This window comes from Paramormyrops kingsleyae, chromosome 9 (assembly GCF_048594095.1).
Source record: "Paramormyrops kingsleyae isolate MSU_618 chromosome 9, PKINGS_0.4, whole genome shotgun sequence".
NCBI classification, from domain to species: Eukaryota; Metazoa; Chordata; class Actinopteri; order Osteoglossiformes; family Mormyridae; genus Paramormyrops; species Paramormyrops kingsleyae.
This window is the reverse complement of record NC_132805.1, coordinates 30431211-30450818: the sequence shown is the minus strand read 5'-3', so window position 1 is coordinate 30450818 and position 19608 is coordinate 30431211. Positions and strand designations below refer to the sequence as shown.

Sequence of the window (19608 nt, the reverse complement as noted above, 5' to 3'; positions counted from 1 at the left end):
CAAGCTGCACCACTGCAGTAAATATGATATTTTCGCGACGGTGTTACAGTGTCTGCTTAACATTTCGATAACATGCCAAAAAAAGAACAAAAAGTATTTTTTATGCAAATCCGTATTCTTATTGCCACTGTTGTTAAGATAATTCAGCAGATTCTGTACAGAAGAGACGGGGCTACATTGAGATTTATCAGGAACCACTCGATAGGTTCGTGCTGCGCTATTCCTGTATTTTATGAAATACAAAATGTTGGGGAATTTCTGATGGGATCAAAAGCCCAGACGGGGCTTTGCTATGAGATCCCAGCATTTTTAAAGATGATTCCCTGCGGGCGTCTCTCACCTCTTCAGATCTGTATGCATCCCCATCGTTTCAGGTTGTGGTACGAGATCTGTTTGGGGTCAGGAATCACCGGCGGATTTGATGCATTATGTGGAATTCATATAACAGTCGTTAGAGCACATATCTATAATCCACAGCTATCTGCTACGTGCCTTATATGTCACAGACTGTCATTTGAGTTCTGACCATACACCGGCCCAAAATCAGCGGCTGACATAAACCCCGATCTTTTTTGAGAATCTGAAAAAGAACGGGACTTAGTTCGGGTACAGGCTTGGGTGGGTCACGTTTATGCAATTCTACATTCCTCTTCTAAGTCTTTCTCTTAGGAGGAGAAAAAGAGCTCCTTCCATGTGAATACCCATCTTTTAACTGCATATCATGGGGGAAAGCATGGAGTCTGTCCCAGATCATATCGGGCACGAGGCACGTGTACACCCTGGATGGGATGCCAGTCCATCACAGATCACACACTCACACACTATAGACAACTGCGAGATAGTGATTAGCCCATATCTATGTCTTTGGGCTGCAGAATCATCTTATCTGCATGTCTGCATTAATGTTGGAGTCACCTGGAGGAAACCACACAGTATGTGGGGAATATGTCAGCTCCCTACACGAGTGTGGGGGCGGGACTTAATCCCCAGCACCGGAGGTGGGTGACAGCTGTACTCCCTACAGGGCTACTGTGCCCCCCATGTGAATATCAACACGAGACATAAGGGGATCCTCTTATTTGTCCTGTGCTCCCATAATTAACAAGCTGCTATGGTGTACTTTTGGTATATATTATGTATGCGTCAATCCTTCAACCACTTATCACATTCAGGGTCTCGGGTCCATGTATCCAATTACTGAATAAGTGTAAAAATATTATACATCTATATATAATGAAAAAGTGATGGAATTTTGAATCTAACACATATTTAGCTGGATCTTCACCAGGTTGGATTTCTATTCAGATACTTATTTGTATTTGAACCTCATTTATTACATATTTTCCACGATTGCTGCAGTTAATAATTGTTAGGCGCTTTTTCAGCGTGTCGACCCCGGTCTAACCTGTGTTGCAGATTATTTATTACTTCTTCATTACTTTGCCTTTGGTTACATGGACGACTACAGAATTCGGTATGCTAAGGAGTATCGATAATTCTGAATCACACCGCTATCAATGTACCAAAACCTTTAGGCAGTACAGCATGAAGCTGGTGTGTATATTTCCCAGTAGAAACAAGTTCAAACTCAGACTTGTGGGGTTTTCATCAGCAGTGTTTTTTCTTTCTTTTTTTAAACATTGCAAGCCCTAGTTTTGAAAACTGATGGCATGTAAAAGTTTATGGTCCTCTTCAGAAGGATGTGCATCGTGGGATCCTGAACAGCTGCACCGAGGGGGTCCAACACACCAGAACGTCAAACTCCTTAGCTCTAGGCTGACAAGTCAAGATTTTTTTGTGATATATAAAGAAAACACACTTGTTGGGGAGCTGAGGTTATACCATGACTGCATCCAAAAGCGTTTCAGCTTCTCCGCAAAGAATCACGTCATAGTCGTAAAATTATCAATGGTGGACACAGACCAAGAGGTCACATGGGTACACAGGGTCATGTGACGACCAGTGCTGTCTTTATATTGGCCGCCCTAATAACATTTGTCTTACATTTTGAAACAAAAAAGGCTTTATGATTTTAAAGACTATTGTCTACAGAAAATTTACAGATGTTTGCTAGATTACAGTCTCAGTCTGTGTTAGTAGTATGCCTTCAGACGGGTGACACCTACAGATCTTGCTGTATGAACAATGGCATAAAAATATTACCTAATGTTTTGACTACAAACAGAAAGAGACTAAAACTCGTATCCGTCTTGCAGGTTTGTGTGCAATTCAACAAGTGTAGCTTTATTGTTTCCTCTTTTTTATTCAGCATTTCAGCTGGGGAGACGTTACATTCAGAAAGAGCCACGAGCCTCATACTCTAAAGGGTTTTTTTCTATTTCAATCAACTATCCATGTCTGTGTGCTGATGTGTGCCACTGGTGATTAAGCATGTTTTTCTGCCGGTGCTTTGAACTTGAATAAGAAGTCATTGGCGATGCACGTGTTCACGCATGTATTGATGACATTCATTTGTCTCTGACAGAAGAAATTAGGAGTCAAAGATTAGAAGTCAAATGAAATAATAAATTGGTATCGGTTCAGTGGTTACATCCAAAAGCAAAGTGTACAAAAAATAAAAACTAAACGATCACAGCCGAGGAACAGCCAAACGAGAATTAAAAGGGAAGAAAAAGACCACAATCCTGAAAATGCCATTTTTTACTTCCTCTCTGCACTCGGTGTGATTCCTTTCTCAAGAATGCCGTGAAGCGGCTGTGAAACGTTGCTTTCACTTTCTGCCACTGCTGAGTTTTGTTCACACCTTATCGTACGATTTGGAACTAAATCAATATTACTACAAGCAGACTAAGAAAACTGAATCAAGGAAGATTACAGTACAAACACACATGAATGCTTCCTTGCCTAAAGATTAATGCCCAGTAACAGATAAACAGTAACAGATATAATCCTGATTCTCCGTATCCAAAGAGTATCATTTACATTTATTTTATTTCACAGACGTGAATACAAGTGAGGCAAATAGCACATTACAAACATACTGCGACGAGGAGTCAACTAGGCGTGAGGGCAGCTGCACTGAGACTCCAGTGAAGGCCCAGGAACGAGTGTGAGTAGCATTAGAGAGCAACATGACGGCTTTCAAGCAAAGCAAGAACCTAGTAAGAGAAATATACAAATCAGCAGAAAGGGCAACACCAAGAGCAGCCAGTGAACAGGGAGTGGTGTAGGCTTATACTGTAGGTAAGTGCAACTGAACTGGCCCTACAGTGGGATCATCCAGGTGGATTCTGGGAGATACGCGGGAAGACAGAGTTCCCAGAGTTCAGCAGTGAAATGTGTACCAATGTGAAATCCCTCTGCTGAGTTTAGAAACTCCTCTTACGACGTGTACTGTGTTATAACACGAATTATCAGAGTGACGACTTATCGAGGTGTCGACTAATGCAAGAGCATGGCTGGGAAACACACATTTTTATCTTAAAAAATGCATTTCTATATGTCCTCCTCTCAGGTTTTCATGAATTGAATACAATGCATCCCCTGTATAAATGAACTGCTTCCCATGATGCCTCAGATTGGGGATAGCATTATTAAGACTGATGGAGCAGGGCCCTTCTATTTGGTGTTTGGCGTCCTCAGGGATTTGTGTGTGTGTGTATATATATTACAGAAGCGGTGTCATTTTCTCGGTAAGTTCTCTGCAATGTGAGACTCTGTTATTGATTATATGGCACCCTACAAAATATACGTGCATTATTTTCCTAGACATTTCCGTGAGGTACCGCCATCCGCTTGTAAGAAATTGATATGGGTTTTAAAGGAATACCTGCATTATCTGTAACCGCTTCTAGTCCCGTTCATTACCATACGTATCTTATTCAGTTTGATGCCCGCATCTGTTATCTGCCAAAGATGACTGAATAATAAACAAAAAAGGCTTTTGAAAATATTTCTCAAAACGAACCGTACAAACTGCTATGGCTGAGGGAAAAAAATCAAACACACTTTTACATATTTATAACACGATTTAGGCTTATTATGGATTTGTGTCTCACTTCAGCAGTTTACCCAGACCTCAATCTGTGTGCAGCAAGAAAACAGTCGCACTGTTAATAACAAGTTTGTATGTATACAAACAATTCATAGCTACATCCGTTTAATCAATTGAAAGTATGCAGTCCTCAGCATTTTAATTAAAACATGATCTTCCAGTTACAATGAACAAAGAGTATAGCAATCAAACATTGTCACAGGCAGTCTTGCTTACTCTAGCTTTAGAATTGTTCACAATAAACAAAATGTGTCATTACAGTAACTTGAATATAGCACTCCGTGGATGGGGTAAAGACATTTAAAGACACAACTGCAATAATAATATTTGAAATCCCGTTTTACATGAGTCCAGTTTGTAAATTACTGATCTGCATGTTTCATATCAACAACAAATCAAACGACCGCCACACATTCCGTGGTACAGGGCTGTTTTTTCAGCTACACCCTAAACACACGTCATAGCCTGATTTCATTATGTCTCAGTCGACCTGCAAGGCGATACATATTCCAATTTCATTACTTTGCTATAGAATAGAGGAAAGACCAACGGCGGCTAAAATTTGAATAAATCGCGTTAGCAGGCTAAACTCCGCCATTGCCCAGGTACAAATCAAATAAGCATCCAAGAGGTGACACATTCAGTACGAACAATGCCATGCAAAAACGGTGCCAATTACTCTGTCTCTGTCGTTCCTGAGTGGAGATACGAAGAATAACTGTCTGGCCGCCGTCCCTGAACAAGGACAATCTTATTCATGCTGAAATCCATTTGTTCCATTCAAAATTCAATATCTGCACTGTCAGTAATTTTATTTTAGAAAATTCAGCAGGAAGAAACAGCTTGTGGGCCCTGTTACTTTCCATTATTGTTCTGTGTGTTTATTTGCTCAGTTGGCTATGGGACAACTCTGTACGCTATTGTGGGTGTCTGAATTTATTCTGGATACCAAGGGAGGCTAATCTGTTGATTTTTTCTGCACAGAATCTGAATTTCATGGGTACATTGTCAAGCTTTGTGGAGTTACTTCAAATTTACTACAAAACCCTTCTATGGCAGATAAGGATTTTAATTTATATATATATATATATATATATATATGTAACATTTTAAGATGTTTGTCGAAAATATGTCAATATTTTTGACACACACAACAGATTTGGTAATTACAGCTTCGGATCAAATTTATTTCATTTAAGCTAAAGTAAGATCAATAGCGTCAGAAACAAACAGGAAGTGCTGCTACATTGCATCAGGAATCAAAGAAGTGAAAGTAACAAGTCCTGAAGCTAGTCTTCTAAAAGGGGTATTCATGAATATATTGTTAAAAAAAAACAAGTGTACTCTGGCTACGTATTAAAGCTGCTTGGCTGCTAGCTGAAGCCAAAAAACATTTACTAACGTTAGTGATTAAACGTTTCCTATAGTAGCTTTACTGGGACGAGGCAGAAAGAACCAGCAGGACCCCATACTGCCAAATCATATATAACAAGCATGTCTGGATTACAAAGCACAAATTAATAAAATTCCTTGTAGATGGCATGAGCTGTGTTTATTTTCAAAACACTGTTTGGCGCCAGGGTTTCTGCTAGAATTTTCCTTAGCCATAATAAGCAAAAGTAATGCACAGAAACAAGTAAGACTGCTATAGCATTTGGCAAAAGCTTGAATGGACCTTGTGTGGATACTTGATGTATCGCCTCTTGAAAGTCTTTCTATATATACGATGGCACTTTGCAAGGAAAATATTTACATGATAAGGCCCAACATCATAAATGAGCCAAAACAATAAGTACAGATTAAGACACTGCATCTCCCAAACCCTTGAAGGCTTCCCATGGTTGATGTCGCATTATAAAGATTTATAACACTCTTCATAGGACTGCTGTAGTATTACTGGCAAGAGGGTAAGACAATTAACTGGTTAATCTTTGTCATTTTGAACATCAGGTTCCTTATTTATAATTTAAACGTTTCATTATGATAATCAACCACGAACGGGCTGCAGCTAGCATCACCTGTGGTACCAAAGAGCGCAGTTCCTATCATCATTTAACGAAGACAATCGAACTCATTCTCCATAGCTCACGGCAATGTGATTCGCGAGTAAGGTGGCTTCAGTTAGGTACAACACCACGGTTTACATGCGACAGCATAATGACACACTATGCACCAACTCCATACAGCCGTGGCCTAAATTAAAAACACTTTGTTATCATTGTCAGAGATATTAGGAACTGAAATTCCATGGATAATACAGCAGCTAATAGCAGAAGCAAAGCGAAGGGAAGAAAATAGTTGTGATTAGGCCACAGACTGCGATATTAAATTACGAGTCGCGTGATTGGATACCGTTGATTTAAGGTTGGTAGCTATGTGGTGCATAAAGAATGGGGAGCCTTGCAGGCCCAAGGGGCAAGCTGTTGGCCATGGTGGGGGAGGGGCTCATCCCTCAACATCCACATTATTCCTGCGGCTACCGATTCATTTTTTATATTATCTCGGTAATTATTTAGTACAAATACTAATGATAGTAGCGCTACTACTAATATTAATATGCGATAAATACATGATAATTCTGACCCCCACGGGCGTACGAGCGGTTCAGCGGGTTAGGATGCTGGTTCAAATCCCAGGGTCGGCGGAACGATTTCACTACTGGGCCCCTGAGCCTGGTCTATAGTCCCCAGTTGCTCCAGGGACTTTCTGACGCTGCGTTTTCAAAAATATATACGTTGCATTGCATTAAAATGTCTGCCAAATAAATGTTCATGATGTCTTTTGGCAGTAATTTTTTATAGGTATATATTAGTAGCCTTGTGTACATAAGAAGTCCAAAATCGGTTGAGGAATGTTTGCTTTGGACGCGGATTAATTTATGCCGGTGACAGTGCACTCTCCTGCAGTATGTGTTCTTCAACTAATTAGTTCATCGAGCTCCGCTGTCACATCCTACTAGTGGGGGCCGTCGGACTGAACCACCACGATGCTAAAGGGGTTTTTAGTGTGGAACGACATCTCAGCTGTCATCGTAGCGGTACCAGACACAGAGCTGTGGTTCAGGTGCTCTAAGATTATCTCGCTCCTCTTTGGGAAGAACAAATGCAGGCTTTTCTTTTCCTTTTGGCCTCCATTTGCTGATACCCCACATGGCTCGCTGTAAAATTAAATTTGGATTTGCTTGGAAGAGAGCTCCGAACCGAGATCCATAAATTCATGAATAAAAATAAAGAAAAATGTGAGTCTGCGAAGGCAGAAGAAGGAGGTGATGAATAAGAATCCTGGTGTTATCTCACGGAAACCCAGCGTGAGGCCTGCTCTGATCCCCAGCTGGACGGGTGCCGGAAGATGCCAATAGCGGGGCGCGAACACACCCCCCTCCCCCTTTGCACTTTCAATCCTCACTGCATGCTTTCGACCTGCTTTGGCCTCACTGCAAATTATTTTTTCTGTCCCCCCCCCCCCCCATAATATAAGGATGTAGAGCAGACAGGGAACAGGTAAACTGTCTGCAGGTTGCCGTAAAAATCGCAGTGGCGCACGTGCGAGCCTTGGTGCTTCGCTGAGAGCCTTAATTCCACACATTTGAACGCAGTATCTCTTTAATGCTCTCAGTGTACCAGTTAGAGTTCACCGCAAGTTCACTCGTCCTTCTTCTGACATTTCAGAGCGATTCAGCTTTTCTGGTTTACTGCTATTGCTGTGGTAAAAATGAGTTTTTCTATTATCTGTGCTGGTGGAATGTATCACACAGAGAGAAAGCTCATGAATTTATAAAAATTGAATAATTCCGTAACAGTAACAAGAAGGATTTAGAGCCCAATGTTAAAAATGGGGTTTGTGTATGCTTCCTGACAAGGCAGTAAGAGGGAGATCTCAGAGTATTCAAGACACTGGTTACTTCATTCTAGTCCCCTTTGAAGTACCTTAGATATGTCATCACCCACATAATATGATGATCAGAACTGAAATAAGGCACTAACAGACACACTAGAGTGCCAGAAGAGTAGCAAATTCCCCTAAAGTGAGTCTCGTCGAGTGTTTTAAGGCTCTGGAGACCTGATGGTTTTGTCCATGTTAGCGAATCACATGTGCAGCTCTGTAGGTTAAGGCCGAAGTTAGGTCCGAATCCCGCGGTGGGCATTGTGATGTCACTGTTGGGCTCTTGAGCAAGGCCCATGACCCCTAAGCACTGCAAGCACTGTCTGGCCCTGTTTTCTCCAAACTGAAAATCACTGTGGGTAAATGTGTCGGCCAAACAAATAAATGAAAAAGAAAAATCAACCATTGCAGTGCATCACAAAAAGCTGACTTGGTCTACATGATACAAGCGATCAAACTGAAAAACAGATATTAAATTTGCACAAACCTGAACTGAGGATCGTCATGGCAACGTAAAGGGGAAGCTGGCAAAATAAACCCCAAACTGGGAGTGTGGATGTTCCAACTCCAGGGAGGAAGAGGGATGGAAAGGTTTGAAGGAGCGAAATCCTTCACAGGGTGAGAGACCCGTGCTGTCGGTCCAGCTGGTCAGCATCACAGGCTGCAATCTGTAGCAGAGAATCCAGGTGTGTGCTGACGGTCTGTCAGGGCAGTCTGCCATCTGAAAGGAGCGGGTCACAGCTAGTGAAGGGACAGTGCCAATGACAGGAATGGTGGCAGAGCGGCTGCACGGATCAGGCCTGGATCTCTGCCTTTTGTGACACCCTTATTTCTGTCTTCCAATAACTTGTCCGACCACCGGGGCGGCGATGTAGAAACCAGGTGTTCAAACCCTGCACAGTACAAAACATATGAAAACCCAAAAAGGACCACATTTTGCCCCAGGCTACTTAGTCCAGGGGAATTCATTACAGTTTTAACTCTTCTTAGAGTAACACACAGATATTTGTGTTATTTTATTGATGCAGAAGCGAGTGAATTCTATGCAGAAATATTTTTTTCCTTCTTGTGACCTCAGAGTGTCATGTAGATGAACCCAGTGGAGGCTAAAAAATGACTGACAAAAAGTTGGCCTGTAGCCCATCAAAGACGAAATGGTGACATGTAGACAAATTCTGAAGAAGGAAAAAAAACATCTAGACAGGTAAACAGTCGACTGGTCACGTCAAAATATATTCTGAAGACATGAATATATCCCATAACCCTACATGAGTAGTTAATTCCCAGTACGTTTCTGGTGTAAAAGTAGCCTTCCAGCGACATCCAGAAAATACTAAGTGAAAAGCCCACAGATTTTTAGAAGATTAACAGGAGATCGCAGACAGATTCGTGTGGGAAATAAGAATGAATGTGGTAATATATCCATGTTATGCTGAAAAAGTAGGTGATCATGTTAGAGTGAGATAATGATGATGTGTCACCAGGGGCGGGGCAGGTCACAAATAATTATTTTTGACTTTTCCTGAGGGTGGGGGAAATTTGAAAATACATTTACCTCAGCATGGATCACAATGACAGCTCTTCCCTAACTTATGTTTAACAAAATCTAGAGATTTACTGATCCCTTTTATGGCTTTTTAAGGTGCAATTGACCAAAATTATGTATGCAGAAGCAAAGAGATACAGATGAATGGTTTTTTTCCTTCAAAATATTAGAATCTACTCTGGCTGAGTAGTTTTTAGTCATTTGGAAGCTTGTGGTTGCCCTCTACAGGAAGGTGACAAATTACACTTGATCCTCATGGAAATTATCAGCAAAACTAATATTGGTGTTACTTTACAATAAACGTGACTCTGTGTGTCTATGTCAGAGAATAAGCCTGTATGTGTGAGTATGTAATTACATGTCATTTACTCTGGGGAGTAAACATTTCACCTACATTAAAGTAAACTTCCTATTGTAATAAAACAATAAATAATAACAAGAATAACAGTAACAACAACACAGTGTTTCTGTGCTGTTTCATGAAATACAATCACATTAGTCTGCAGACCTGCATAGATTTTGAATATTTGCCGCTGCTGCGGGGAGATTAACGGACTTCTTTCAATGTCCATAAACTGTAAGGATGAATGGAGGAACAAATGATATGTTTTCACTGATCCCTGCCTAGCTAGCATTTTATGACAGACATCATATTTTCCTACTGGATGGCTGAATGTTGTATACAGCTTGCCTTCACGTGCCCTTTATTTAAAGGTGTATTTTAAAGTTTTTTTTTTTTATTACATTTACTTATTTTAGTCAACACACACTCCCCTACTGGTTCTCCAAATCAGATCTGTGCTGGACATCACAGATGCAGAGGTGTTGGAGGGGCATGAATTCCCTGGCAGATTCAGGGGCTCCAGCATATGACAGGGGTCCTCGTATTTTGTCAGGGGTCCTGGGATTTCTAGGTTCGTCCCTGACTGGGTGTGAAGAGTCTATCGCCTGGTCCTGGCTGGATTATATACAAATGCATCGGTTACGTTTGTTTAAGAAATGCCTTCAAGTACTACATGACAAAGGTCTTTAAAGTTAATGCTCTTGTTCTGACATTTGATACTGCTCATGCAGGATAGCGATATATAGCCTGGTGCCCGTCCCTGGAGGTACGGAGAGGGAGACGGGGAATGCTCCCGACAGGATGCCAGTTTGTTACAGGGCACAAACACTCATAGACACAATGGTCCACTATGGACAATTAAGAGACCTAACCACATGTGTTTGAGCCATGAGCAGAAACCTGTACGCACACACACACACACACACACACACACACACACACACGTGTGGGTATACCTTACCTTTTGGGGATACAATATCCCCACAACGTGATGAATACCTGTTTTTTTTTACCTTATGGGGACCAGGAAACTGAAACTCAATTAAAAAAAAATCTGTGACTGCAATGAAAAACTAAAAATGCAAAAGCTCTTGTATTTTGCTTGGTTATTTATGGTTATGGTGAGGGCTGGGTGGGGGTTAAGGTTTTCCCATAGAAATGAATACGCAGTCCCCATAAAGATATGTTTACCCGACATGCACGCACTCACGCACACACACACAGCTGGGGATGGGCTCGACACCTGTAAGCATGGAGGAGTCACAGCGTTACGCACTGAGCCACCGTACCATCCCCCCTGTTAATGCCGATTATTTCTTTAAAATCATTGTGCATCTTGCACAGTGGAATGCAAAATGCAGCCAGACTATTGCCTGGAGGACGATACTAAGCAAACATTTATTAATTATGCACATAAAAACAAAGTTTTCTACAGAGATTACACTGTAATGTACCTCTGCCTCAGCTTTTCACTACATTAGAGATGACATTTAATTGGTCGCTCTCATCGCCCAATGAGCGTGTCCCCCGCCACCACTGACAAACAGGACAGCTTCTCGCGGCCATCCTCTCATGAATTAAACCTTTTGTTACGCGGCTGAATTTATGCCCACAGATAAGATGAGTCACTGAGTCCCAGTGCATCTATTTGTTACTTTTTAGCATTGCAGGGAAGCCAGTGTTACACAGACAGTAAACTCCGCCGATATTCAAATTATATCGCATTTCACGTTTTAATATTTTATATAAAATATCAGATATGTTACTGTGTCATGACATTCACAGGCATCATTTTAACTTAAGCATTATTGCAAATATCCATTCATCCATTTTTTACCCTTTTATCCAATATAATATTATGGGTAGGGGGTAGGGGAACACCTTGGATGGAATATCAGTCCAATAGAAACACAGGGACAGTTTGGAAGGACCAAATCGCTACATGCATTTGGAGACTGGAATCCCCAAAGCCTTTGCGATTTGATGCAAATAGTTCCGTTCTGTCTATATTTTCCTAACTGATTTGAGAAGTGAGTATTTCAGATTCATCCACGAATTTCAATATGGCAATGGCTTTAGTGGGGCTTTATCAGAAGCAATTTAAGGTTCTCTCTTGCTGTGTTATTTTGGATGAAATAATGTGCCAGAAGCATAAACAGCAGGGGAATTTCAAATGGTGGATGTTGGATTTTACCGGTTATGCAGAAACGTAATGCAATAAGGACTACAAACATCACTGTCTGCTGAAGAGATAAGAGAATCAGCATGTAAATATTTCTTGTTTTGTTTTAGGATGGAAATGCTGAAAATGACCAGGCCGTGAATTATCCATCTCGGCTGAGCATCTCACTTCAGCAAACAATTCAAATGGCTTTTGCTCTACCCCGCATGCTAATTTACATTAATTAGTTCCCTCACTTGAGGACACACCAGCCCAGCTGCGTCACGGCTTGCACGGAGTTCATTTGTAAATTTTCCCCTCTAATGACTTTCAGTGATGGTTAATTCTGAGTAATGGCTCAACACTTACGGCAAAATGAAATCTAATGACGGCATGCAAACCACTCATCAGAAAAGACACGCTGACCACTGTCAGTGAATATATTAACGCCCACTGATTTCCCAGCACATCTGATTGTTTAATCAGTAACTTTCCTTTACAGGCAGTTCTTGACCGACATAAGTTATCCATGCCATGCACCTATGAGTAAGTCAAATTTTACGTAACTCGGATTCATCTTCTCATACCAATCAATCAACACATACGGCAAAAATATACTAGTAATATGTACTAAAAACACACATGAAATAAATTAAAAGATGAAGTGTAAATTTACTTATAGGCACCCAACGCCTTTTTGAGTTACGTAAATGCTGCGTAACCTGGATATTTTTTGCGTAAGTCTGGATTTGCATGAGTTGCTTTTACGCAACTTGAGCTGTGTGTATATATATAGCCAGGAGCCTGTTCCAGGAGGCTCAGGAAAGAAGGATGAGGATACCAGGGCACTATGAGCGTGCTGCAGATGCAGATTTATCTAGCGGTGCATCACAGGGAGAACAAGCAAGAACCAGCATACACAGGACAGGGACAGGATTCCGACCCCAACCCTGAAGATGACAGCGCCCCCCTCTGAGCCAATGCCAGCCAGCATTCATGGGTATACAGTGTGGTGAAAATGGTTGAGTTTAATAACCTCTTTCCACTTTTTTCTAACATGGACGTATGATGTACTTGCAGTTCATCCATATTCTCCCATATGTGGCCCATATTCACACCCCACCCTTCCCGAACCCAAACTTAGCTCACTCGGTTGACCAGCTTCTGTCACTGCCGTGTACATTGTTGTTTATGATGGTGGCATCTGCGGGAGTCCAAAATGGGGCGACCCAAAAACATAATAACGGCCTTAGCGGCGCTCCAAGACTTTTCCGCATCATCATTTACAGTCATCCTGCACAGATAAAACAGACGCAGTCTTTTTATGAACCACAAAGTTTTAAGTTAAGTTTCACCCGCTCCATGATGTTACCTGCCTAATTAGTGCTAGAAAAATTGATATTAGAATGTACCCATGTGCTGGTCTCAAGCCTAGTTTTAAACTCAAGGGATGTGTTTGACTAAAATTTATTGTCTATGAACACAAAGTATAAAAACCAGCATGCAGTGTATGTCAAATACACCGTTATTCTATACAATCAGTACATGTACACTGCAGACAGTATGTATGTTACTTTAATATTAGTATACTAATACTAATACTAGTACTAATACTAAACATCCCTTTCAATTTGTATTAGTGCTTCTTGAAAGTACGGTGAAAAGGATTAGAAGGTATAATATTCACAACTCAAAAAAAGCAGATTTTGGGGTCGTGTTTGAATCATTCGAGCTGTGTTCTGCTGAATGATTTCATCTATCATCATGGATCTATTGTAAAAAAACACACACACACAAATGTTCATTCAGGAGATAATTAAGAAAAGCATCCAGGGCCATGTACACATACAGCATTATCTCAGCACTTCAGAAGCAGCATCACTTATTTACGTATGAATACATTGCTTGGCGTTAAAGCCAATATGATAAAAGTACTCAAATACAGTATTAATATATTCAATTTTGCAGACAAGGCTGAAGGCATGCAGATAAAATCAAGACAGCTGCTAATTCTATAGAGGCAGATTTTTCAATTTAAGTATGAGTACCAGGGTCATATCACAGTCAGCTGATATTTATCTTGCGTATGATTGGCTTGCGAGGCTACAAGACGTGGAGCGACGGGGTCCTATAGTCCCACCAGTAACTGTTGCCGAAGAGTCCCACTGCAGCAGCAGATAATTAGGACCTGCACTCTCGTGGTCTCCGGAGGATCGGTGTGCTCCTCAAACTCTTGGCTATGTCCCAAAGGGACTTCTGGCTTTGTTATACAGTACCTGACAGGCCGTGTTTGGCAACAAGCGGAGAGGTAAACAGCCTATGGGCTCTTCCCTAGACCCCCCCCCACAAAAAAAAACGTATGTGGTTGTTAGAAAAATTGACAAGAGAACATGAAGTCTGACTAAAAATCAAACCAGATTCTCCGTTATGAAAGCTCTTGAAACTTACTCGGGTAAAATCTTGATTATGATACTGGTAATGCTGAAGTTTACAGAGTTTAAACAATATGGCAGAAATAGTAGCTTCTACTGAATGCTCGTCATTTAGATATAATGGAAAAATAAGGCCACTATATTACCTCTTATCTAGATATTTGTTGTATAAACAGAAAAAAATACTTTCACCCTTTTCTTCATAGACTATCAGACATCACAAGCTAGTTCTTGATTTCACTGAATGCAATAAATTGATGTGTTCTTGCAGACAATGAGAAATGTTGTGCAATTTTCCCATAGTGCATTCCTACTTTTTCAGGCAAAATGTACTAAACATTTAAAAGGCAACAGGTGACAATTCTGGCCCCATTTTGGGCTCCAGTTTTCCAAGTTGTTTCTAAGCTGATCGATTTGAAGACCTGTTTGATCTGCTGTGGATTTCTGGTCACATGCAACATGAGTGTCAGGGGAAATGGGGAAACACTGATAAAAAGCACGATGAACATTCAGACAGGGCACACGGCCACAAGCCCAAGCCCAAACACAACGATCACCTACACAGTGATCAGATGAACCAAACATTGTTCCTGACTGCATTTTTACCTGACAGTATATTTAATGAGGCTATTAAGATTTTAGTAGAATTTTCTTTTATTTATATTATCTTTTTATTTAAAAATTACTATGCATAAGGTTACCTGTCTGAATTTGGAGAAATCTGATTGGATAAAGGGGGTCAAACAGGAAGTAAGAAGTTTTAGTTAGTTGGTTTGTTTCGAAAACTCATGTGGAATCCTGAAGAAATGGTTGGGAAAAAAATGCCTGCCTCCATTGTTAATTATTTGGAAGAAGCTCTGTCTACCTTTAGGTGAACCCATAAATAAATTAACGGAGACTCACCTTAAGGTAGCACATAGTGTACCTTTAATGGTTATTCTGAAAATAACTGGCAGGTCGCACAGCCTAACAACCACGTTACCCATGGCGACTTGCAGGAAGAAATTCACGGGAAGAAATGTATAATTACTCCCGTGGCGTCTGGAGCCTGGAGTGCAGTGGGCCACTTGACCGAGTGCCTCCCCCCCCCCCCCCCCCCCCGTGATAGGCATTGTTCCCAAGCATACGGCCCCCTTTTTTTAGGACACATCTGGACCTCTTCAGTCCCTCAACCGGGCACAAGAAGCAGCACTGTACATTTGGAATCACTGTTAAAGGCCTTGACGGTCCTCTAAGCACGGGTAGGGGCCGACATGGGGTGCGCGGGTGCATTCTGCTCTATGAATAAGCTGTAGATGGGGAAAGCGAGCCTTCTTAAGAAAAAGGATAGACGAAAGGAAAGTACATTCCAAAAATCCATGGGTAAGGGGCAAATTACAGCTGCAGATACGCTGTTTCCTTAGGACTGTTACAGTATGTTATATAATGTTATATTAAGTTATGTTATGTTGTTATGTTATATATTGCATTGTGCTACACCATGTATTATGCATCGCGTATGCTTCACTACGTGATGTTCTGTTGTTACGTTACGTTATGATAGGTAGTTCTCTTCCTTTTTCTGTTTTTTTGTAAATTTCTTTCTGTTTTTTTGTGAATTTCCCCAAAAACACTGTATTTACTGTAATGTCTGTCCTGTCATGATTTTTGGGCCCAGGAGGAACATTATTTCGCTTCATGTGTAAATGGCTGGCATGACCAATAAAGCTTCATTTGATTTGCCTTGGCTTGATTGTCCTTCTTTTAGCGGAGTTAGCTGAGGGAAGCTGGGTACACACGCCCGTGCGTTTCCACAGCACATAACGACATCTCTTTGCGTGCTTTACAAATTATTAACTTTTTAAGCCAAGCCACACAAAATCAATACTTTTTAGACCCTGTTACACAAAATCGATAGAGCGGTCTGGAAATGCTGCCCGGGGTCTGTGTGCCCCCATCCCATTGCGATGACAGTAATCAGTTACGAGCGCTGCTAAGTAGGGCGAGCGAATTAAACGCACCTCGTTTTCAGGTGCTGGGGGGGGGGGGGGGCTGCTTTTTCAGCAACTCACAGGAGCAGCATGAAATTTAACATTAGATATACAAGTTTTTACTGGTGCAATAAAATAATGCATTTAATTCAGTTCAAGGTTTGCAAATATTAACACTGGACTGATGTATAAATTCATCTTCACAACTGACATGGAAATCCAATGAACAAATTAAAAGGACAGGTTATATTAGACTGTTTAAATATCTGAATATGCAAGCTGAAACCATTCAGTTAACTGTCATAAGATATTTATAGGTTTATGACATCATAACCTGTCTCAGGGAGAGGAGCACGTCAATGTAGAAATTAAACAGAAGAATAATAATCAAGAAAATTACGTAAATAGATATGTTTATTAATGTCTTTGTTGGCCAACCTGGGATAATTTTATTATTGTGTGTGTGTGCTACATCTAGACCTAAGGCAATGTGGGTTACTTTCAGGCTGGGAGTGTCCTGCCAGCGAGATCTGCACCCCCAAGCCACTCAACTCCAGCATTCAGAAAGAGAGAATCGGGCCCTTGTGGACCTGCGGGGTCCCCCGAGCTGCCAACGTGTGCTGCCAGACCGTGACAAATTTAATTTCGGCAGTCGGTTGTTCGCAGCGGCGCAGAGCTTGTCTGGAAAAGGTCAATGGGTAGCGCCTGCCATTTGGCCTGGGCGCTGGGCGTCATGCCACAGCTCCGTTTGCAGATATGGCAGCACATCATCTGCCACGTCCCCCCCCCAGCCCCCACCCGGCCCTGGCACAGCATCACGCAGGAGCCGCTCAGCATCCCCAGCCAGAGCGAGTGCTGACGCCTTTTCCCCGTCATTTTCAGACAAACACAACGATGTAAGCAGTAATTAGCATGAAATTCCTGCACTGGATACTCTTATGATTTGCCATCCGAAAGTCTGTTTGTCATCGACTCTGGACTAAATCATGTTGTCACAGACTGCAGGAGTGTGTCCCCTGCAGCCATTTTGGTCACTCCGCTATTATTCTGCTGGACTCGCACAGCTGGGTCACCCCGCCGATCCAAGAAGGTTCCGTAATCAGCATCGGAGTCTGGTCGTCACACAAGATGGCGGGAACTCGAGCAAATATAAGGAGTTTTGCAATTACAAAGCCAAGCATTTGATCTGTCAAACACAGAGTTGTGTGTGTGTGTGTGTGGGGGGGGGGGGCACAAGGCTGCAATACAGCCTGGATGGGGTGTCAGTCATTCACGGGGCACTTTGGTAATAACACCCTACACTTCCCCAGTGCTCCACACCACAGCCATACTGTGATAAACCAGGGACTGGATATTTCAGGTGGGGCCTGGAATTTTCTAGAGACCATTCTTAATGAGGTCCCTATGAAACACTTACCGGTCAGATTAGACCAGCTGAGGCATTAATGTATTAAACAGCTTAAGACCACTGAACAGCACTGATCCGCATGACAAGTAAGACATTTCCTGCTATTCTCGGGGAGCTTTTCCTCATATATGTGTGCAACAGAATAAATCTGTTTTAGATGACTTGCTTTTTGTGGAGTAGTTCAATTTCTTATTTACTAACCATTAAAGCATATTCAGAAGATTATAATGATTATTATCTCGGTACTTTTCATGTGATCATTATGCCGGTTTAAAAAATTTTTAAATTGCTGCAAACTTTAAGCAATGCAGATAATAGATAATCACCCGTTGTGTCACTATGGAAAGGTTTATTAAGGGATTATTTTTAACTAACCTTTTCTGCAGGTTGTGGAGGGGAGATCTGTTATGGGACAGCAAAACAGAGCTGTAGGTTGAGAGGAAGAAAATAACTTACCCTCAGTGGGGTAATCTCTCTCATTAGGGACAGCTGGGTTCCATTAACGGAGGCATCTGTGGACAGGGGGACCATGATCAATCACCATGGAAAAAAGAAAAAAACACACAGGACACGCAGCCCCGTCGCACCAAGCTCGTCGTCCCGTTAGAGGCAGACATGTTTCTGTGTCTACTGCATCAGCATGAGTATGCAAATCAAATGTGCTTTTCCGTGAAATGTATGAACATTCGGCCACAGCTCAAGGAACGCGGGTGCCATAATGTACCATTTATATGCAGAGCAAGCTACTTCTGAATAAAAATCGCCAACACCAACCCAATTTCTTACAGATGTCAAGAATTACATTTGTAGCCATTTTTCCATATTGGATGTTCACTGGGGAAGTTCATGGAATAATCTCTCCGCAAAATTATTCCCGCCGCATATGGTCTTTGGTTAGCTTACTTTTGGTGTGCCCCCCCCCCTCAAAAATGAACCAGAAAATATACGGCATTTGCTCAAACCTAGAGAACATCTATCACAGCACGCGGCGACCCACACCAGAAGTGGCAGTGGAAAAATGATGGCGATCAGATCACGCCGCAAACAGACGACCAAATTATTATTAAATATGTCAAATCTTTGGTGCGAAGTCATCAACACAGAGTAAAGTCACTTAAACTGGAAATTCTCACCAGCAGAGATAATTATGTGCCAGGGACTCTTGACAAAGATCAGCAGTAGCAATAGGCAGAAATACAGCGGTACCATTTATCATGCTGCTGGAACCCCCCCTCCCCCCCCAGTCGATTCATATCAGAAAGCTTACAAAACCAGCAGCCTTCATGTGATACTGGGTGGGGTTGGCCATCTTGGAAGGTTCGTGTAGGTGGGGATTGTATCATCCTCAAATCACTTGTTTCTAGTTGTCTAGGTGCTGTAAACAGTGGGGCCCCTGAGGATAGGGGGCCCCCTGTTGGCTACAAGTAGTCACACAAGTGGGGGGGCTTGAAGTGACTTTTGAGTGCCCCCTGGCTACAACAGTTTGGCTTTCACCCCATAATACCCGAGTTTGCCTGTCTGTGTACTCGCATGTACCCACGGACAGAGAAAGACGTAAATTCGCCCAGCAGCCAATAAGCCGCCGTGTCAGTGATCTACTGCATCTTTCAAAGGGAGACAGCGTTTTTTATATAAAAGCGGATATCCATAAGCAGGTTTACGGCCTCCACTGTGGGGAGCATTAACGAGGACATGGGGCTTCGTAAACAGCACGCTAAATCTTCACTGCGCTCGACAGGATGGCGTGGGGGGACCCCCCCCGGGCTCGCTAATCCGGAGGGCATTTGGGGAAAGATGCTGAGAGACTGACGGCCGGGCCGGGCCGGGCCGGACGGGAAATCGGTGACCCGA

The 19608-nt window shown here is 42.0% G+C and overlaps 1 long non-coding RNA gene across 2 annotated transcripts in view; it reads right to left on the bottom strand.

Moving 5' to 3' along the window:
- LOC111844152 (uncharacterized) overlaps positions 1-18171 on the bottom strand; it is a 61058-nt gene extending 42887 nt beyond the window's left edge. For both annotated transcript variants that reach the window (XR_002838322.2, XR_002838321.1), the window contains exon 1: positions 18133-18171. This is a non-coding gene — a long non-coding RNA (uncharacterized lncRNA). The remainder of the gene's footprint in view (positions 1-18132) is intronic.
- Positions 18172-19608: the final 1437 nt, after the last annotated feature.